Source organism: Mustelus asterias, chromosome 19 (genome assembly GCF_964213995.1).
Source record: "Mustelus asterias chromosome 19, sMusAst1.hap1.1, whole genome shotgun sequence".
Classification (NCBI taxonomy): domain Eukaryota; kingdom Metazoa; phylum Chordata; class Chondrichthyes; order Carcharhiniformes; family Triakidae; genus Mustelus; species Mustelus asterias.
In genome coordinates this window covers 13,618,754-13,641,253 of record NC_135819.1, presented here as the reverse complement: position 1 = coordinate 13,641,253, position 22,500 = coordinate 13,618,754, and the positions used below count along the sequence as shown (strand labels likewise).

At 47.5% G+C, this 22,500-nt stretch overlaps 1 protein-coding gene across 1 annotated transcript in view; it reads right to left on the bottom strand.

Annotated features, from left to right (window-relative positions):
- The window catches only part of rtbdn (retbindin), a 74,643-nt gene extending 52,925 nt beyond the window's left edge, over positions 1 to 21,718 (bottom strand). The window contains exon 1 of the mRNA XM_078235083.1: positions 21,470 to 21,718. The gene's annotated coding sequence lies outside the window, so the exon portion shown is untranslated. The remainder of the gene's footprint in view (positions 1 to 21,469) is intronic.
- Between the last annotated feature and the right edge of the window lie 782 nt (positions 21,719 to 22,500).

The window sequence follows — 22,500 nt, the reverse complement described above, 5'->3', positions numbered from 1 at the left end:
AAAATGTGCAGGTTAGGTGGATTGGCCATGCTAAATTGCCCCTTAGTATCCAAGGATGTGTAGGTTAGGTGGATTGGCCATGCTAAATTGCCCCTTAGTATCCAAAGATGCGTAGGTTAGGTGGATTGGCCATGCTAAATTGCCCCTTAGTGTCCAAAAATGTGCAGGTTAGGTGGATTATGGGAATTGGGTGTGAAGTGGGCCTGGGTAGGATGGTCTGTTGGAGAGTTGGTGCAGACTCGATGGGTTGAATGGCCTCCGTCAAGATTCTATTCTATGAATAAATACTTAATGAACTGATTTTTCAAAACGTGGACACTTGGAGCACTAAAAACTTTGGCCTTTTTTTTTACTAGCGGTTAAAGGCTCTATTGGAGCAAAGCAAAATCATCCAAGAGTGACATATTTAGTTAAACAAAGTATGGCGGCACAGTGGTTAGCACTGCTGCCTCACAGCACCAGGGACCCGGGTTCAATTCCCGACTTGGGTCACTGCCTGTGTGGAGTCTGCACATTCTCCCCGTGTCTGCATGGGTTTCCTCCGGGTGCTCCGGTTTCCTGCCACAGTCCGAAAGACGTGCTGGTTAGGGCGCATTGGCCATGCTAAATTCTCCCTCAGTGTTACCCGAACAGGTGCAGGAGTGTGGCGACTAGGGGATTTTCACAGTAACTTCATTGCAGTGTTAATGTAAGCCTACTTGTGACACTAATAAATAAACTTCAACTAAATGGTGAATATAGCTTATAAAAGATGTCATTTGTTATTCACAAAAGCGTTTGTGGTACTATTCATAATTAAACTCTCTTTCGGGAACTGCTGTCACTGTCAGGTATGTCACCTCACTTATTTAAAAGGCACTTCAGGGTTAGACACTGGCTTTTCATTTTTGAGACATTGGGTGAGTGCCGAAGAGAGACATGACGAGTTGCAGGTCCAGTCTGGGCTCCTCTGTGGACGCCCTCCCTTGTGAAATGAGGTCAGCCTGTCTCAGTCCAGTTCCAAGGCCACAGCACAATGAATGCCCACCATTCACCAAAAGCTTAATGGCAAATGGAGCAGATCATTGAAGTGCAGGAGAGGATGCAGCACGTAGACTGCAGCGATTCAAGAAGGCAGCTCACCATCACCTCTCAAGGGCAACTAAGGATGGGCAATAAATGCTGGCCTGGCCAGCGACATCTATGTCCCACGAGTGAATAAAAAAGACTAAGGGGCAATTTAGCATGGTCAATCCACCGAAGCTGCACATCTTTGGACACTAAGGGCCAATTTAGCATTGGCCAATTTACCGAACCTGCACATCTTTGGACATTAAGGGCTAATTTAGCATGGCCAATCCACCTAACCTACAAATCTTTGGACACTAAGGGCCAATTTAGCATGGCCAATTTACCTAACCTGCACATCTTTGGACACTAAGATAGCAATTTAGCATGGCCAATCCACCTAACCTACACATCTTTGGACATTAAGGGCCAAATTTAGCATGGCCAATGTACCTAACCTGCACATCTTTGGACACTAAGGGGCAATTTAGCATGGCCAATTTACCTAATCTACACATCTTTGGACACTAAGGGGCAATTTAGCATGGCCAATTTACCTAATCTACACATCTTTGGACACTAAGGGGCAATTTAGCATGGCCAATCCACCTAACCTGCACACCTTTGGCACCGTGTGTGTGAAGATCTTTTGAAGTCACGGCAGAATGGAGAGAGCTTGATTCTGTATCTGACACGGGCGTAATCGTTGCTGACGCAATGTCTAACATGCCAAGTGCTCCGGTTTCCCCAATACTAAATCTCATCCCTGGGTAATTACAAAACTCACCACAACTCATTTAGTGAAAAGCTTCTTTTCTAACCTTGATGGATCCAATGTTATTTTTTAAGTATGGTCAACGAGTTTGGGTTTAAACATTCAGAGAGGAGGATTGCGAGTTTGAGAAACTTTCGAAGGCACGACTAACTCTGGTGCAGGCACACTCTGAAATCCTGGTGCTGCGTGTTAACAAAGGATGCTGTTGTTTAGAAGATAATGAGTACTTCCCAGCAAATTATAAGACAATAATCCAATTGAGAGGTTCAATGACGTCATTACTCACAAGACTGAAACTTGAGCGGTTTAGGTTCATCTTCAGTACCCAAGGATAACGGACTTAACCTTTAATAACACTCCTCTCCAGCCCCACACCAGTTGCTGCTGAAACTCTCGTCCATAACTTTGTCACAATTCTAATTCTCTCCCCCCTCCCATTCTTTTTTTAAAAATTCATTCATGGGACATGGGCATCGCTGGCTGGGCCAGCATTTATTGCCCATCCCTAGTCGCCCTTGAACTGAGTGGCTCGTTCGGCCATTTCTGCGGGCAGTTGAGAGTCAACCACATTGCTGTGTATCTGGAGTCACATGTAGACCAGACCAGGTAAGGACGGCAGATTTCCTTCCCTAAAGGACATTAATGAACCAGATGGGTTTTCCCGACAATCGTTACATGGTCATCAGTAGATTCTTAATTCCAGATATTTTTTATTGAATTCAAATTCCACCATCTGCCGTGGTGGGATTCGAACCTGGGTCCCCAGAACATTAGCTGAGTTTCTGGATTAATGGTCTAGCGATAATACCACTGGGCCATCACCTCCCCTTAACCAAAACACTGCCACCCTATCATAACTCACACTAAGTCCCGTTCATCAGTCACCCTCACATTCACTGGCCTAAGTTGGCCCCAGTTTTAAAACTTGTTCTCAAATCCCTCCATGGCATTGCAACCCCCCCAATCCATGGCTGGAATTTTCCAACCATTTACACCAGTGGGATTCTCTGGTCCCGCTGCAGTGAACGGGGCGCGAACGGCCGGAAAACTCCAGCCCATATCATTATACACCCCTCCAGCTCTTCAAGCCTCAGAGATCTCTGCGTTTCTTCAATTCTGGCCTCTTGAAAATCAGGATTGGTTTTGCTCCCCCACTGAAAACCAAGGCCGGGAAATCCCAGTGGTAGAGGCGGTTCACCATTGGCCGCCAACAGGGTCTTCCAGTCCCGCCGAAGTCAATGGGCATTTGCATTGCCCGCCAGCCATGCTACTGGGGAACCTTCAGTGGAACTGGAAGATTCCACCAGCGAGAAGGGCCAGAAAATCCTGCCCTGTGGCTTCAGTGACATAGGCCCCACATCCTGGGATTCCTTCCCTACACCTCTCAACACATTTTTAAGATGCTCCTATCTCTTAGAACAGGTGACCAAAAGCTTGGTCAAACATCTCTATGCAACTTGGTTTCGTAACACTTATGTGTGGTATTTTGGGATGTTTTAGGTAATTGCAAGTCCTTGTTGTGGCATTATGGAGTGACTGACTCATCCAGGTCATGTTGGGACCCAGATGCCAACTGTAACCGCACTTGTCTGCTTTTAGCTAAGAGGACCAAAGGTCGACTTGATTACACCTATCCATTTCCAAGCTTCAGCTTCAGGTTGTCTAAAGGGCCTTCCTAAAAAAGAAAACCATTCACAGAATATGGATTTTAATACCAGCATTTATTGTCCATCACTAATTGCCCTTGAGAAGGTGGTGGTGGGAAACCTTCTTGAGTAGCTTGCTAGGCCATTTCAGGGGACTGATAAGCGTCAGTCACATTGACTCGTGTCTGGCGTCACATGTAGGCCAGACCGGGTAAGGACATCTTGGGTTTTTAAGACAATTTGGTAGTTTCATGGTCACTGTTACTGAGACTAACTTTATATTCCAAATTTGCATTGAATTTCCCCAGCTGCTGTGGTGGGATTTGAACTCCAGGGGCCCTATTTTACCGTTTTGATTCTAAGTGCTGGGCGGACTTGAAACTGGGAGTGTTTCAGATCCGACTTTTAGATCCGTTCTCAGATACGCACGCTGCCGGAAAAAATATCAGTGATTCCGAATCGCGCCACACAAGCCTGTGGGCGGGGCTTAATGTGCCCAAAATCCTGCAGCTCCGATCGGCACCTGCAACTGCGCATGCGCAGAAAAAAAAATGATAGAATACTGCTCCCCTGCCACATCCCTCCCGGGCCGGGTAATGCCTCCCCCTGGCCCCCACAGACATTGCCCCACCCCCACAACATAACTGACCCCCTTATCCCCCCACCACTCCTTGCCACCCAGACCGATCATGGGCCCCTCCCTTTCCCTTCCCCCCCCCACTGATCTCAGGCAGAGTGGCAGTGGACCCCCCCTACCCCCCTCTGATCTCAGGCAGAGTGGCAGCGGACCCCCCCTACCCCCCTCTGATCTCAGGCAGAGTGGCAGCAGACCCCCCCTTCCCCCCGCTCTGATCTCAGGCAGAGTGGCAACAAACCCCCATTCCCCTCCACTGATCTCAGGCAGAATGGCAGCGAACCCCCCTTCCCTCCTCCCCATTGATCACAGGCAGAATGGCAGCGAATCCCCCTTCCCTCCTCCCCATTGATCACAGGCAGAGTGGCGGCGGACTCCCCTTACCCTCCTCTGATCTCAGGCAGAGTGGCAGCGGACCCCCCTTCTCCCTCACTGATCGCAGGAAGAGTGGCAGCGGACCCCCCCCCCCAACGATCTCAGGCAGAGTGGCAGCGAACCCCCCTTCCCCCTCCCCCCCCCCCCGCGAATTGCGCTACTCTCCTCACGCCCGACTTTACCATGTTTCTGAAAACGGGCACAACTTGATGGTAAAATTGGACCCATGGTTTCAAAGCCTTTGTCCAAGCTTCTGCATTCTGACATAACACTATGCTAAAATATCCAGTTTCAACTTCCTAAATAGACAAAGTAACTACAAAACCAAGGGGGAAATGATTTGGAAAGATAAAATATTAGGTTATCCCTGGAAAGACGGAGGATGAGGGGAGACTTAATAGAGGTGTATAAAATTATGAAAGGCATAGATAGGGTGAACGGTGGGAAGCTTTTCCCCAGGTCGGTGGTGACGTTCACGAGGGGTCATAGGTTCAAGGTGAAGGGGGGGAGGTTTAACACAGATATCAGAAGGACATATTTTACACAGAGGGTGGGGGGGGCCTGGAATGCGCTGCCGGGCAAGGTGATGGAGGTGGACACACTGGGAACGTTTAAGACTTATCTAGATAGCCATATGAATGGAGTGGGAATGGAGGGATACAAAAGAATGGTCTAGTTTGGACCAGGGAGTGGCACGTGCTTGGAGGGCCGAAGGGCCCGTTCCTGTGCTGTACTGTTCTTTGTTCTTTGTTCTTTGTTATTGAAAAGACACAATAAGGAACACAGATCCAGCGGTAGGCCATTCAGCTCTTCTAACTAGTTTGGCGACTCACTTAGTGTGAATCTTGACCCCATTGCCCTCCTTGGTTCCACACCCCTTTGCCTAACAAAAATTCTATCGATCTATAGGTTTGAAACTTTCCATTGACCCTCCCAGTCTCAAGACGTCTTTGGGGGAGAGAGTGTCAGATTTCCAAGACCCCTCGTATATAGAAACATGGAAACTAGAAGCAGGAGAGGCCATTGGGCCCTTCGAGCCTGCTGCACCATTCATTCTGATCATGGCTGATCATCCAATTCAATATCCTGATACCCCCTTCCCCCCATATCCCTTGATCCCTTTAGCCCCAAGAGCTATATCTAATTTCTTCTTGAAATCACACAACGTTTTGGCCTCAACTACATTCTGTGGTAGTGAATTCCACACATTCATCACTCTTTGGGTGAAGAAGTTTCTCCTCACCTCAGTCCTAAAAGGTTTACCCCTTATCCCTTTGTCCCTTATATAAAGTGCTTCTTGACACTGTCCCTTAAATGACTGAATTAAAACTAAACTAAAATGATGGGGAAGACAGAGTGTGTATCCACTTCGTTAAGCTGGGGGCCTCTTATAGCTTTCTTATGAATGTACAAATCAGGAGCAGAAGTAGGCCACTCGGCCCCTCGAGCCTGCTCCGCCATTCAAGAAGATCATGGCTGATCTAATATAAACCTCAGAAGGGGAAATATTTTCACAGAGGGTGGTGAGTGTCTGGAACGAGCTGCCAGAGACGGGTACAATTTTATCTTTTAAAAAGCATTTAGACAGTTACGTGGGTAAGATGGGTATACAAAGAACAAAGAACAAAGAACAATACAGCACAGGAACAGGCCCTTCGGCCCTCCAAGCCTGCGCCGCTCCCCGGTCCAGGATTGAATCCTGAATCCAGGATCCCCGCCCAATTTTCCAGCCTATCTACATACCAATATCCTATCCACCGAGCTGTCCCTCACAGCTACGATGCTTTGTTCATCACAACCTATTAACTCACCCCCACCCCCCCATTCCAGACCATGTGATCTCCAGGGAGAGGCGAAAACCCAGAGTGAAAACCCCAGGGCCAATATGGGGAAAAGAAATCTGGGAAATTCCTCTCCGACCCCCTGAGGCGATCGAAACGAGTCCAGGAGATCACACTGGCCCTGATCGGAAAATGCTTCCCAACCCTAGTCATTTCCACTTCCACGAACACCATATGAATTCCCTGCCCCCGAGACAGGTTCCCAACTATCCGCAGTCTCGCTCTGTACTGGCACCAGCAAGATGATCATAGAATGAAGCCTTGAAACGAGAAACAAGGAACAATTAGCCCGCGCCGCTCCCTGGTCCAAACTAGACCACTCTTTTGTATCCCTCCATTCCCACTCCGTTCATATAGCTGTCTAGATAAGTCTTAAACGTTCCCAGTGTATCCGCCTCCACCACCTTGCCCGGCAACACATTCCAGGCCCCCACGACCCTCTGTGTAAAATATGTCCTTCTGATATCTGTGTTAAACCTCCCCCCCTTCACCTTGAACCTATGACCCCTCGTGAACGTCACCACCGACCCGGGGAAAAGCTTCCCACCGTTCACCCTATCTATGCCTTTCATAATTTTATACACCTCTATTAAGTCTCCCCTCATCCTCCGTCTTTCCAAGGAGAACAACCCCAGTTTCCCCAATCTCTCCTCATAACCAAGCCCCTCCATACCAGGCAACATCCTGGTAAACCTCCTCTGTACTCTCTCCAAAGCCTCCACGTCCTTGTGGTAGTGTGGCGACCAGAACTGGACGCAGTATTCCAAATGCGGCCGAACCAACGTTCTATACATCTGCAACATCAGACCCCAACTCTTATACTCTATGCCCCGTCCTATAAAGGCAAGCATGCCATATGCCTTCTTCACCACCTTCTCCACCTGTGACGTCACCTTCAAAGATCTGTGGACTTGCACACCCAGGTCCCTCTGCGTCTCTACACCCTTTATGGTTCTTCCATTTATCGTGTAGCTCCTCCCTACATTATTCCCACCAAAATGCATCACTTCGCATTTATCAGGATTGAACTCCATCTGCCATTTCCTTGCCCAAATTTCCAGCCTATCTATATCCTTCTGTAGCCTCTGACAATGTTCCTCACTATCTGCAAGTCCTGCCAGTTTTGTGTCGTCCGCAAACTTACTGATCACCCCAGTTACTCCTTCTTCCAGATCATTTATATAAATCACAAACAGCAGAGGTCCCAATACAGAGCCCTGCGGCACACCACTAGTCACAGGCCTCCAGCCGGAAAAAGACCCTTCCACTACCACCCTCTGTCTTCTATGACCAAGCCAGTTCTCCACCCATCTAGCCACCTCCCCCTTTATCCCATGAGATCCAACCTTTTTCACTAGCCTACCATGAGGGACTTTGTCAAACGCTTTACTAAAATCCATATAGACAACATCCACGGCCCTTCCTTCGTCAACCATTTTGGTCACTTCTTCAAAAAACACCACCAGGTTAGTGAGGCATGACCTCCCTCCCACAAAACCATGCTGACTATCGTTAATGAGTTTATTCCTTTCTAAATGCGCATACATCCTATCTCTAAGAATCTTCTCCAACAACTTCCCCACCACGGACGTCAAGCTCACTGGCCTATAATTACCCGGGTTATCCTTCCTACCCTTCTTAAATAACGGGACCACATTGGCTATCCTCCAATCCTCTGGGACCTCACCTGTGTCCAGTGACGAGACAAAGATTTGCGTCAGAGGCCCAACGATTTCACCTCTCGTCTCCCTGAGCAGCCTTGGATAGATTCCATCAGGCCCTGGGGATTTGTCAGTCTTTATATTCTCTAACAAACCTAACACTTCCTTATATTCTCTAACAAACCTAACACTTCCTTATATTCTCTAACAAACCTAACACTTCCTTATATTCTCTAACAAACCTAAACTGACCCCCTTATCCCCCCACCACTCCCTGCCACCCAGACCGATCATGGGCCCCTCCCTTTCCAGTATCCCTCCAGTATAGAGGGCTATGGGCCAAACGCGGGCAATTGGGACTAGCTTATTGGTAAAATAAAAGGACAGCGTGGTCAAATTGGGCCGAAGGGCCTGTTTCCATGCTGTAAACCTCTGTGGCTGGAATTTTACCGGCATGTCCACCCTGATTCTGGGGGCGGGTGAGGCTCGGAGAATGGCCTCCTCCTTTGGCCTCGGGTGGGATCATGCGAATCTCGGGCAGAGGTGCCGGTTAAATTCTGCCCTTTGACTCTGTTGCTGCCTACCGCTGATAACCTTTCACCCCCCCTTGCCAATCACAAACCTATCTATCTTGGTCTTAAAAATATTCAAAGATTCTGCGTCCACTGCCTTTTGAGCGTTCCAAAGATTCACGAGCCTTAGAGAAAGAAATGTCCCCTCGTCTCTGCCTCAGATGGGCGACCCCCTTATTTTTTAACAGCAGCCGCTAGTTCCAGATACTCCGAGAAGAGGAAACATCCTTTCTACATTCCCCCATGTCAAGACAGGATCTTTAACACAGGGGTTCATTTTCTGATCCCGCCCTCCACGCCAACTATCGGGGTGGGATGGACAAGTTAACGGATCATTGAAAGGTCCGTTGACCTCGGGCGGGTATTTCCGGTCCCACGGTTGGCAACACCGGAAAATCCCGCCCACAGAATTAACAGCCATTCAACCCAATCAGTTTGTGCGCCACATGCACTTCTTCCCTCTTCATCTCATCCTTTCTCCCTCATAGCCTTACCTAACTTCTCCCTGAAGACCAATCGCGAGTGGTGGCGAGTTCCACAATCGAACCACTGTCTGGGTAACGATGATTCTCCTGAATTTCCTCCTGGTGATTCTTTTGAAAATGACCCCTAGTTTGAGACAGTAAGTGAGGGAGCCTTGCCCCCTTCTGATGGAACAGCGCGATCCCAGCTCGCTATCCAGTTGGTTTAAGTTTGCGGCCGGAGATTTTACCGCTCCGTCTGCCACTGGAATCTGAGTGGGCGAGGGACGGACAATGGGAAGGTCCGTTGACCTTGGGTGGGATTTTACGGTTTCGGGATGAGCGAGGCCCTAAAATCCCGCCCTAAGGTTGATTTATTAGTGCCACAAGTAGGCTTACGTTAACACTGCAATGAAGTTACTGTGAAAATCCCCGAACAGGATTAGGCAATTGAGTTGGAAGAACAGCCATGATCGTAATGAATGGCGGAGCAGGCTCGAAGGGCCGAATGGCCTCCTTGTGCTCCTATGTTTCTAATCGCCACACTCTGGCACCTGTTCGGGTACACTGAGGGAGAATCTAGCATGGCCAATGCATCTAATCAGCACGTCTTTCAGACTGTGGGAGGAAACCGGAGCGCCCGGAGGAAACCCACGCAGACACTGGGGGAGAAGGTGCAGACTCCGCACAGACAGTGACCCAAGCCGGAAATTGAACCCAGCTCCCTGGCACTGTGAGGCAGCAGCGCTAATCACTGAGGGAGAATTTAGCACGGCCAATGCACCTAAACAGCACGTCTTTGACCAAAAACTTGGCACAGACAATGACCCAAGGCTGGGAATCGAACCTGGGTCCCTGACGCTGTGAGGCAGCAGTGCTAACCACTGTGCCACCGTGCTGGGGCAGAGATTTGTCATCATTTCGTGATATGCAGCAACTCTCCCTATGATCCCATCAACATTCCCTGCTCCGAGCAACACCGCAGGAAAAGTAGACTAACTGCCTCTTCATTGTAATGCTGATATTGCTGTGTCTGTCTGCAGAACAACAACTTCTTAAAGGGAACTCATGCACGGAGCGAAATGCATGCAGGTTCTGCTATCCAATTTAATGCTTAAGGATTGATATTTCTGTAATAAAATTAATCTGTGAGTATCGCTACAAAACAATGTTATTTCAGCATTGCCACGCAGGAGCCAAACAAAGATATTGAACCAAGGGAGAGAGGTTTCCCTGTGTGCGCTAACAGCCTCAGTCACACTTACAGAATCCCACCAGTTAAATGCCGAGATTACAAGGCTGAGTCTTACCCTGTCCCCTCCCCGCAAAATCTTCTACGCTGACCTGATTTCTGCCTGTGATCATAGAAACCCTACAGCACAGAAAGAGGCCATTCGGCCCATCGAGTCTGCACCGACCACAAACCCATCCAGGCCCTACCCCCATATCCCTATATATTTACCCACTAATCCCTCTAACCTACGCATCTCAGGACACTAAGGGGCAATTTTTAGCATGGCCAATCAACCTAACCTGCACATCTTTGGACTGTGGGAGGAAACCGGAGCACCCGGAGGAAACCCACGCAGACACGAGGAGAATGTGCAAACTCCACACAGACAGTGACCCAAGCCGGGAATCGAACCCAGGTCCCTGGAGCTGTGAGGCAGCAGTGCTAACCACTGTGCTACCGTGCCATTGTGATGAACAACCCGGAGGAATACCTACCTCCTGATAGGATGCCGAAGTTATTTTTTAAAATTGGCGAATTGAGTGCTCTGTGCACGATGAGGAGAACACGAGATTGCCTTTCTCCTGAGCTGGTCACAATCTCAGGACGTCCCAAAGCCAGGAAAGCACTTTTTGAGTTGTAGCCATTGATGTCGGAAACAATACAGCCAATTTGTGCACAGCAAGCACCCACAAAACAACCATGTTTCAGTGATGTTGATTGAGGGATAAGTTTGCTTATTAGTCACAAGTCGGCTTACATTAACACTGCAATGAAGTTACTGGTAAAATCCCCTAGTCGCCACACTCCGGCGCCTGTTCGGGTACACTGAGGGAGAATTTAGCACGGCCAATCCACCCTAACCAGCACGTCTTTCGGACTGTGGGAGGAAACCGGAACGCCCGGAGGAAACCCATTTGAGAAGACTGATAGGACCACCGTTTAACAGAACACCTGAAAGGCAGCTCCCCAAACGGTGCAGCACTCCGCGAGGCATACAAGATGATCAGAGGATTAGATTGGGTGGATAGTGAGAGCCTTTTTCCTCGGATGGTGATGGCTAACACGAGGGGACATAGCTTTAAATTGAGGGGTGAGAGATACAGGACAGATGTTAGAGGTAGGTTCTTTACTCAGAGAGTAGTAAGGGCGTGGAATGCCCTGCCTGCAGCAGTAGTGGACTCGTCAACATTAAGGGCATTTAAATGGTTATTGGGTAAACATATGGATGATATTGGAATAGTGTAGATTAGAGGGGCTTTAGATTGGTACCACTGGTCGGCGCAACATCGAGGGCCGAAGGGCCTGTACTGCGCTGTAATGTGCTATGTTCTATGTACTGCATTCCTGGTAAAATGCTCAGGTCCCTGGAGCTGGACTTGAACCCACAACCTTCTGACTCAGTGCAGTGGAGGGCATGCCCCTGTCTACATCAATGAGGACGAAGTAGAAAGGGTCGAGAACTTCAAGTTTTTAGGTGTCCAGATCACCAATAACCTGTCCGGTCCCCCTCGTGCCGACACTATAGTTAAGAAAGCCCACCAACGCCTCTACTTCCTCAGAAGACTAAGGAAATTTGCCATGTCAGCTACGATTCTCACCAACTTTCACAGATGCACCATAGAAAGCATTCTTTCTGGTTGTATCACAGCTTGGTATGGCTCCTGCTCTGGCCAAGACCGCAAGAAATTACAAAGCGTCATAAATGTAGCCCAATCCTTCACACAAACCAGCCTCCCATCCATTGACTTCCTGCTGCCTCGGAAAAGCAGCCAGCATAATCAAGGACCCCACGCACCCCGGACATTCTCTCTTCCACCTTCTTCCGTTGGGAAAAAGATACAAAAGTCTGAGTTCACGTACCAACCGACTCAAGAACAGCTTCTTCCCTGCTGCTGTCAGGCTTTTGAATGGACCTACCTCGCATTAAGTTGATCTTTCTTTACACCCTAACTATGACTGTAACACTACATTCTGCACTCTCTCGTTTCCTTCTCTATGAATGGTATATTTTGTCTGTATAGCGCGCAAGAAACAATACTTTTCACTGTATCCCAATACATGTGACAATAATAAATCAAATCAAATTTAAAAAAACAGCTTCTTCCCTGCTGCCATCAGACTTTTGAATGGACCTACCTCGCACTAAGTTGACCTTTCTTTACACCCTAGCTTTGACTGTAACACTACATTCTGCACTCTCTCCTTTCCTTCTCTATGAACGAACAGTATGCTCTGTCTGTATAGCGCACAAGAAACAATACTTTTCACTGTATGCTAACACTTGTGACAATAATAAATCAAATCAACTTAAATCATAATTAAGGACCCCACACATCCCCGGGCATTCTCTCTTCCACCTTCTTCCGTCGGGAAAAAGATACAAAAGTCTGAGGTCACGCACCGACCGACTCAAGCACAGCTTCTTCCCTGCTGCTGTCAGACTTTTGAATGGACCTACCTTGCATTAAGTTGATCTTTCCCTGCACCCTAGCTATGACTGTAACACCACATTCTGCACTCTCTTCTTTCCTTCTCTATGAACGGTATGCTTTGCCTGTACAGCGCGCAAGAAACAGTACTTTTCACTGTATACTAATACATGTGACAATAATAAATCAAATCCAATCAAATCAGAGGCGAGAGTGCTGTTAACTGAGCCCGGCCAAGACAAAGTTGAACAATGCCAGGCCAGTGCATTTTGTTACTTGTACATGCCAGTGTTTACACTCAGCTCCACAGAAATCAATGCCCCATCACATCCCGGCAGCATCTATTGCTGCAACACAGTACTGACATTCTAAAGGCCCATAGGACATTATATCACATGGCAAATCATAGCGTGGCACTCCCCATGTAGTGTGACACGCCTAACACAGTGTACGTTGTTCCGTGTTACAGTTTCGACAGCTTCCCGCCCCCTCCTCTCTATTTTGTCCACTTTATTACAGACAGAGTCTGTTTTATATCGTGTCGACTGACAATCCAACATTAATTTCATAAAGTTTATTTTATTAGTGTGACATTAACACTGCAATGAAAATCCCCTAGTCGCCACACTCCGGCGCCTGTTCGGGTACGCTGAGGGAGAATTTAGCATGGCCACTGCACCCTAACCAGCACGTCTTTCGGACTGTGGGAGGAAACCCACGCAGACCCGGGTAGAACATGCAGACTCCGCACAGAGAGTGACCCAAGCTGGGAATCGAACCCGGGTCCCCGGCGCTGTGAGGCTGTTTACATAATGTGGCCCCCCCCTTTCCTATCTCCCTAGCCTGATGGGGGCAGCGCCTTCCAGAGGTGAGTTGTGTGTGGGGGAATCAGGCTAAATGCTTCAGCTTGTCTGGAAGATGGATAGCTACCTGGTTAATCCTCTAACTGCGTCCTTACTGCTTCCACGCCTCACAGAAAGCTTCACCATCTCCAGAACACCTTCAACATCCCAAGTTGTGATACACAGACAGTCAGTGCATTGCAGTAAGTGGGGGCAGCACGGTGGCACAGTGGTTAGCACTGCTGCCTCACAGGACCAGGGACCCAGGTTCAATTCCCAGCTTGGGTCACTGTGTGGAGTCTGCACGTTCTCCCCGTGTCTGTGTGGGTTTCGTCCCGGGTGCTCCGGTTCCTCCCACAGTCCGAAAGACGTGCTGGTTAGGGTGCATTGGCCGTGCTAAATTCTCCCTCAGTGTACGTGCTAGGTCATGTTTGACCCATCTATTAGAGTTTTTCGAGGAGGTTACCAGGAAAGTGGATGAAGGGAAGGCGGTGGATGTTGTCTACCTGGATTTCAGCAAGGCCTTTGACAAGGTCCCTCATGGGAGGTTAGTTAGGATGGTTCAGTCGCTAGGTATACATGGGGAGGTAGTAAATTGGATAAGACACTGGCTCAATGGAAGAAGCCAGAGAGTGGTTGTGGAGGATTGCTTCTCTGAGTGGAGGCCTGTGACTAGTAGTGTGCCGCAGGGATCGGTGTTGGGTCCATTGTTGTTTGTCATCTATATCAATGATCTGGATGATAATGTGGTCAATTGGATCAGCAAGTTTGCTGCTGATACAAAGATTGGAGGTGTAGTGGACAGTGAGGAAGGTTTTCAAAGCTTGCAGAGGGATTTGGACCAACTAGAAAAATGGGCTGAAAAATGGCAAATGGAATTTAACGCAGACAAGTGTGAGATATTGCACTTTGGAAGGACAAATCAAAGTAGAACGTACAGGGTAAATGGTAGGACTCTGAAGAGTGCAGTTGAACAGAGGGATCTGGGAATACAGGTACAGAATTCCCTAAAAGTGACGTCACAGGTGGATAGGGTCGTAAAGAGTGCCTTTGGTACATTGGCCTTTACAAATCGGAGTATCGAGTATAAAAGTTGTAGTGTTATGGTAAGGTTATATAAGGCATTGGTGAGGCCGAATTTGGAGTATTGCGTACAGTTTTGGTCACCTAGTTACAGGAAGGATGTAAATAAGATTGAAAGAGTGCAGAGAAGGTTCACAAGGATGTTGCCGGGACTTGAGAAGCTGAGTTACAGAGAGAGATTGAATAGGTTGGGACTTTATTCCCTGGAGCGTAGAAGATTGAGGGGAGATTTGATAGAGGTGTATAAGATTTTGATGGGTATAGATAGAGTGAATGCAAGCAGGCTTTTTCCGCTGAGGCTAGGGGAGAAAAAAACCAGAGGGCATGGGTTAAGGGTGAAAGGAGAAAAGTTTAAAGGGAATATTAGGGGGGGCTTCTTCTCGCAGAGAGTGGTGGGAGTGTGGAATGAGCTGCCGGATAAAGTGGTAAATGCGGGGTCACTTTTAACATTTAAGAAAAACTTGGACGGGTTCATGGATGAGAGGGGTGTGGAGGGATATGGTCCAAGTGCAGGTCAGTGGGACGAGGCAAAAAATAGTTCGGCACAGACAAGAAGGGCCAAAAGGCCTGTTTCTGAGCTGTAATTTTCTATGGTTCTATGATTCTATGGTACCCGAACAGGCGCCGGAGTGTGGCAATTAGGGGATTTTCACAGTAACTTCATTGCAGTGTTAATGTAAGCCTACTTGTGACACTAATGATGAAACTTTAACTTCTTATTAACCAGATTTTCTGGAGTTAATTCGCAAAAGATCCAGGGTGGGAGGGTGTTGTGGGCAAAGATGAGAATTTTGATTTTTTCATGGGGTGAGTGGTGATGATCTGAAATGTACTGTCTGAGAGGGTGCTGCAACATACTAAGGGAATTGGATAAATACAGGAACAGGAAAACGTTTGCAGCTCCACAGGGAGAGACAGGGGGAGAGGGACTCATTGGATAGCAATGTGGCGTGGTGGCATTTTCAAAATGTGAGCGACCCCATGGATTAGAACATAAGAACGTAAGAACTAGGAGCAGGAGTAGGCCATCTGGCCCTTCGAGCCTGCTCCGCCATTCAATAAGATCATGGTTGATCTTTGCGTGGACTCAGCTCCACTTACCTGCCCGCTCACCATAACCCTTAATTCCTTTGCTGTTCAAAAATCTATCTATCCTTGTCTTAAAAACATTCAATGAAGTAGCCTCAACTGCTTCACTGGGCAGGGAATTCCACAGATTCATAACCCTTTGTGTGAAGAAGTTCCTCCTCAACTCAGTCCTAAATCTGCTTCCCCTTATTTTGAGGCCATGCCCCCTAGTTCGACTTTCACCCACCAGTGGAAACAACTTCCCTGTTTCTAGATTATCTATTCCCTTCATAATCTTATATGTTTCTATCAGATCTCCCCTCATTCTTCTGAATTCCAATGAATATAACCTCAATCTACTCAGTCTCTCCTCATAAGCCAACCCTCTCAACTCCGGAATCAACCTAATGAATCTCCTCTGCACTCCCTCCAGTGCCACTATATCCTTTCTCAAGTAAGGAGATCAAAACTGTACACAGTACTCCAGGTGTGGCCTCACCAGCATCTTATACAGCTGCAACATAATCTCGCTGTTTTTCAACTTTATCCCTCTAGCAATGAAGGACGAAATTCCATTTGCCTTCTTAATTACCTGCTGCATCTGTAAACCAACGCCTTGTGATTAGAGTCATAGAGTCATAAAGGTTTACAGCATGGAAAAATGGTGGAGCGATGAAACTTGGGTTTATGCAAGAGCCCAGATAGAGTCACAGAGTCATAGGGGTTACAGCATGGAAACAGGCCCTTCGGCCCAACTTGTCCATACCGCCCTTTTTTAAAAAATCCCTAAACTAATCCCAATTGCCCACATTTGGCCCATATCCCTCTATACCCATCTTATCCACCTAACTATCTAAATGCTTTTTAAAAGACAAAATTGTACCCACCTCTACTACTACCTCTGGCAGTTTGTTCCAGACACTCACCACCCTCTGTGTGAAAAAATTGCTGAGTGAGTGAGAGTGAGTGAGAAAGAGTGAGTGCAAGAGAGTGAGTGCGAGAGAGTGAGTGCGAGGGAGTGAGTGCGAGAGAGCGAGTGCGAGAGAGAGTGCAAGAGAGTGAGTGCGAGAGAGCGAGTGCGAGAGAGTGAGTGCGAGACAGTGAGTGCGAGAGAGAGAATGCGAGAGAGCGAGTGTGAGAGAGTGAGTGCGAGAGAGTGCGAGAGAGTGCGAGAGAGTGTGAGAGAGTGCGAGAGAGTGAGTGCGAGAGAGTGAGTGCGAGAGAGTGAGCAAATGAGAGTGAGTGAGAGAGAATGAGTGAGAGAGGGAGAGAGATAGAGAGACAGAGAGAGTGAGCGAATGAGAGTAAGTGAGAGTGTGAGTGAGAGTGTGAGTGTGAGAGAGTGAGTCTGAGAGAGTCTGAGAGAGTGCGAGAGAGTGAGTGCGAGAGAGAGTGAGTGAATGAGAGAGAATGAGTGAGTGTGAGGAGTGCGAGAGAGTGAGTGCGAGAGAGAGTGTGAGAAATGAGTGAATGAGAATGAGTGAGAGAGAATGAGAGAGAGAGATAAAGTGAGAGAGAGAGTGAGTGAGAGAGAGTGAGAGAGTGAGCGAATGAGCGTGAGTGAGAGTGAGAGAGTGAGAGTGAGTGAGTGTGAGCGTGAGTGAGACTGAGTGAGTGAGAGTGAGTGAGTGAGTGAGACTGAGTGAGAGAGTGTGAGAGAGAGTGTGTGTGAGGGAGAGTGTGTGAGAGAGTGTGTGTGAGGGAGAGTGAGAGAGAGAGTGTGTGAGAGATTGTGAAAGAGAGAGTGTGAGAGAGAGTGTGAGGGAGAGTGTGAGGGAGAGTGTGAGAGGGAGAGTGTGAGGGGGAGTGTGTGAGAGGGAGAGTGTGAGAGGGAGTGTGTGAGAGGGAGTGTGTGAGAGGGAGTGTGTGAGGGGGAGTGTGTGAGAGGGAGAGTGTGAGAGGGAGTGTGTGAGAGGGAGTATGTGAGAGGGAGTATGTGAGAGGGAGTGTGTGAGAGGGAGTATGTGAGAGGGAGTATGTGAGAGGGAGTGTGTGAAAGGGAGTGTGTGAGAGGGAGTGTGTGAGAGGGAGTGTGTGAGAGGGAGTGACTGAGAGGGAATGTGTGAGAGGGAGTGTGTGAGGGGGAGTATGTGAGAGGGAGTATGTGAGAGGGAGCATGTGAGAGGGAGTGTGTGAGAGCAGTGGTTAGCACTGCTGCCTCACAGCGCCAGAGACCCAGTTTCAATTCCGGCCTTGGGTGACTGTGTGGAGTTTGCACATTCTCCCCGTGTCTGCGTGCATTCCCTCCGGGTGCTCCGGTTTCCTCCCACAGTCCAAAGATGTGCAAGTTAGGTGGATTGGCTATGCTAAATTGCCCTGAGTATCAGGGGGATTAGCAGGGTAAATTTATGGGACTAGGGGATAGTTCTTGGGAGGGATTTTCGTTGGTGTAGGCTTGATGGGCTGAATGACCTCCTTCTGCACTGTAGGGATTCTATGAGAGAGTGCATGTGTGTGAGAGAGTGAGAAAGAGAGAGAGAGCGCGAGTGAGAGAGAGCGAGTGAGAGAGAGCGAGAGAGAGAGTGCATGTGTGTGAGACAGAGAGTGAGTGTGAGATGGAGTGAGTGTGAGACAGAGAGAGAGTGTGTATGAGACAGAGAAAATATGTGTGAGACTGTGTGTGAGACAGAGAGTGAGTGCATGAGACAGAGACAGAGTGTGTGAGACAGAGAGAGTGTGTGTGTGAGACAGAGTGTGTGAGACAGAGAGTGTGTGTGAGAGAGTGTGCGTGAGACAGAGAGTGCGTGAGACAGAGAGAGAGTGTGTGAGACAGAGAGAGTGTGTGTGTGAGACAGAGAGAGTGTGTGTGTGAGACAGAGTGCGTGAGACAGAGAGAGTGTGTATGAGACAGAGAAAGTATGTGTGAGACAGAGAGTGTGTGTGAGACAGAGAGAGAGTGTGTGTGAGACAGGGAGAGTGTGTGTGTGAGACAGAGAAAGTATGTGTGAGACAGAGAGAGAGTGTGTGTGAGACAAAGTATGTGTGAGACAGAGAGAGAGTGTGTGTGTGAGACAGAGAGAGTGTGTGAGACAGAGAGAGAATGTGAGACAGAGAGAGAGAGTGTGTGAGACAGAGAGAGAGAAAGTGTGTGAGACAGAGAGAGAGAGAGTGTGTGTGAGACAGAGAGAGTGTGTGGGACAGAGTGTGTGGGACAGAGAAAGTATGTGTGAGACAGTGTGTGTGAGACCGAGAGAGTGCGAGACGGAGAGAGTGTGAGTGTGAGGGAGAGAGTTCACCCCTTCCCCTACCTGCTCTATTCTCCATCTATGAGACTGCACATTCAGACAGGCTGCTTAATGAGGTTACCAATGTCTAATGCTCAATTCCCTGAAAAGCACATCTGGCAATCGATGCTGAATATCTTAGGTGAAAAGTGACCCTTTATGAGCCTGGACTTGTGACACTATTACCCAGGCAAACTAATGTATAAGATCCACTCTTTAATGTTAAAATAAGTGGGTTCAAGCTCTTGAAATCAGAGCTAAACAATTTCACACCAATATGCCCTTTGCATGTCCTTTTACACACAGTCATTTCACAGTTTAAGAAAGTAGGTAAAACATTCTCTCAGTATAAAACAAAAAAGAACAACTTATCAAGGTTTAAAGTCTGGAATATAAACATAAGCTTGTGCAAGAGGTTAACTGGCAGCTATGCAGAGAAAATAAGTTAAATGTCCCACCCTTCTTCATTGAAGAATTAAATCCAAACTACTTTGCTTCCCCGCCGCTTGTTTTGGCTTCACACTGTTAGCTACAAGATCAATCAGTAGGAAACACACATTTATCACACTGCAGCAGTCACACGGATCCTAGTTTAACAACTGGAGATTAGACTTTGAACCTGGCTTCAGTATCCGAGACTAAACGGAATTGGAGAGCACTGGGGCCAGGAGTCCAAAGTCTCATCTAAATCATTCCATAATTCGGGGGTTTGGCCCTAGTTTGTCCCCGATTTGCAATCAGAGATTCAAGTGATCCCCACTATCTATCCGCCTTTCTCAAACATCCACGGTGTTGTCTCTTAAGTTTCCAATTCAAAAGTGAGAGACAATTCTAGACAATATTCTCCCGCTTCCTCGCGGATGACAATTTTACCAAACAAACCTGAAATTTATTTTTTTAAAAAAAGAAAATTAACCGAGGATTTCTGAAGACAATTTTTTCTACAAGCCTAAGAAAAATATAATTAATTGAAAAGCAAAAAGCGCCCAAGTGCATTTTAATTTGGGAGAACTATTCAATTTGTCTGGGGGAAGATTCTGACTCAATTGCTAGAATGTTCCTTGCAATCCATCCTTCCCAATTTTATTCAAAGGGCATCTCAGACCCACCCCAAAATTCGGTTCCTCTTCCAGCCCCCGCTGACCCTGGTAAATCTCAAAATTGATCCTCTGTATTTTAACAGTGACTCATTTGAAACCAGATTAACCCCGAGAGGATTGGCTCCTTCCTGGAACCCACTCTCACAATCTTCCCCCGCACCCCCCCACCCCCGACTCTCCCCAATGAGGAACTTTAATTTGAGGAAATTAACTCACTGTTAATTTCTGGGAAATAACTCTTGTTAATTTCTGGAAAATAACTCTTGTTAATTTCTGGAAAATAACTCGTGGTTAATTTCTGGAAAATAACTCATGTTCATTCCTGGAAAATAACTCATGTTAATTTCTGGAAAATAACTCGTGTTAATTCCCGGAAAATAACTCGTGGTTAATTTCTGGAAAATAACTCATGTTAATTCCTGGAAAATAACTCATGTTAATTTCTGGAAAATAACTCGTGTTAATTCCCGGAAAATAACTCGTGTTAATTTCTGGAAAATAACTCGTGTTAATTCCTGGAAAATAACTCGTGTTAATTTCTGGAAAATAACTCATGTTAAGTCCTGGAAAATAACTCATGTTAATTTCTGGAAAATAACTTGTTAATTTCTGGAAAATAACTCGTGTTAATTTCTGGAAAATAATTTGTTAATTTCTGGAAAATAACTCGTGTTAATTTCTGGAAAATAACTTTTGTTAATTTCTAGAAAATAACTTGTTAATTTCTGGAAAATAATTCAATTTCAGGAGTGTTATAATTTGGGGAAATTAGTTCACTGTTAATTTCAGAAAGATAACTTAATTTCAGGAAATTAACTCCCTATAATTTTCAGAAAGATAATTTCAGGAAATTAACTCAAGTGTTAATTTCATGTAACCACCGGGCACCAACCCACCCCCAACATCCAACCCCACCCCCAACATCCAACCCCCCCCGACCCTTAACTGCAAAAATAAGCAGTTTTTTTCCCTTTTGCTTGCTGGGGTGGGTGAAGGCTATCTCACAGTTCAGCCTGATCCTCTGATTGCGGGAGTTTGACGCATTTTAGGTGAAAATAAAACGGGGGGGGGGGGGGGTGGTGGTGGCGGGGGCAGCGAAACAAGACAGAGCGAGAGAGACACAAGACACAGAGAAACAAGACAGAAAGACACAAGACACTGAGAAAAACGACAGGAGATAAAAACACCAGGATATATTGTGCAGAAAAGAAACTTCATTTATTTTCGCAACCCTCATCGATATTCTTTGGCCAAATCAGCCCCCCTCCCAAAGAAAATATGCAAAAGCATCCCATCTCGATGAATTATTATTACACATTAAAAGGAAATGTAAACACGGTTTTCAGACGAGTGATATGACGAGGGATTTAATTGATCGAATTTGATCTGGAAAATTGTACACGACTTGTTCAAATGCCGCCGTTTAACATTCAATACAATATTGCCCGGCTCCAACAGAACATGCTGCTCTGGGTACCTGTGTTACAACCGCTCTCCCACTGTCTCTGCCGAGTTCAGTTTGCAAGGGCAGTGCAGATTCCTTCGCTCCTGGGGTCAGCTGGATCTCCTGCTTGTGTCTAAGGTTGGCTTGAAGTCTCGCACGGTTGTGCTTGTCAGAGGACGGAAGCTCTATCTAGTAGGCTGCCCCCTCGCCAGCATCTCTCGCCACCTGTCCCCACCTCCGAAGCCTTTAGCTTTCCCCATCACAGCAATGCATCAGGGCTGCAGGGAGGTGGAGTCTAGCTCTTTGAGGTGGGGCTGGGATGGCATCTGATCAGTCCACCACCAGCCCCCCCCCCCCCCCCCCCCATTGATTTTTCTGCACATATTTTTAAAAAATGTCACAATGAGGAAAGGCAACTCATTGCAAAAAAAAATCCTAGTGTACCAGAAGGTTGGAATTCAGTTTGAGGCAGCACAGTGCACACCGGTTAGCACCGCTGCCTCACAGCATCAGGGACCCGGGTTCAATTCCGGCCTCGGGTCACACTTTGTGCGGAGTTTGCACGTTCTCCCCGTGTCTGCGTGGGTTTCCTCCGGGTGCTCCGGTTTCCCCCCACACTCCAAAGATGTGCGGGTCAGGTTGATTGACCATGCTAAATTGCCCCTTAGTGTCCTGGGGTGCGTAGGTCGGAGGGACTAGCGGGATAAATATGTGGGATTACGGGGGTAGGGCTTGGGTGGGATTGTGCAGACTCGATGGGCCGAATGGCCTCCTTCTGCACTGTGGGGATTCTGTGGGATTGGCCGTGCTAAATTGACCCTAGTGTCAGGGGGATTAACAGGCTAAATATGTGGGGTTACGGGGATAGGGCCTGGGTGGGATGGTGGTCGGTGTAGACTCGATGGCCTCCTTCTGCAGTCAGGGCTCTATGACTCCCTCTATGAGATGTGAGCAATTCAGGACTATCAATACAGCACAGAAACAGGCCATTCTGCCCCTTCTCAAGCCTGAAAAAAGATGCCTGTGACAGTGCTAGCACTGGAGTGTCAGTCTTGGTGTTTGTA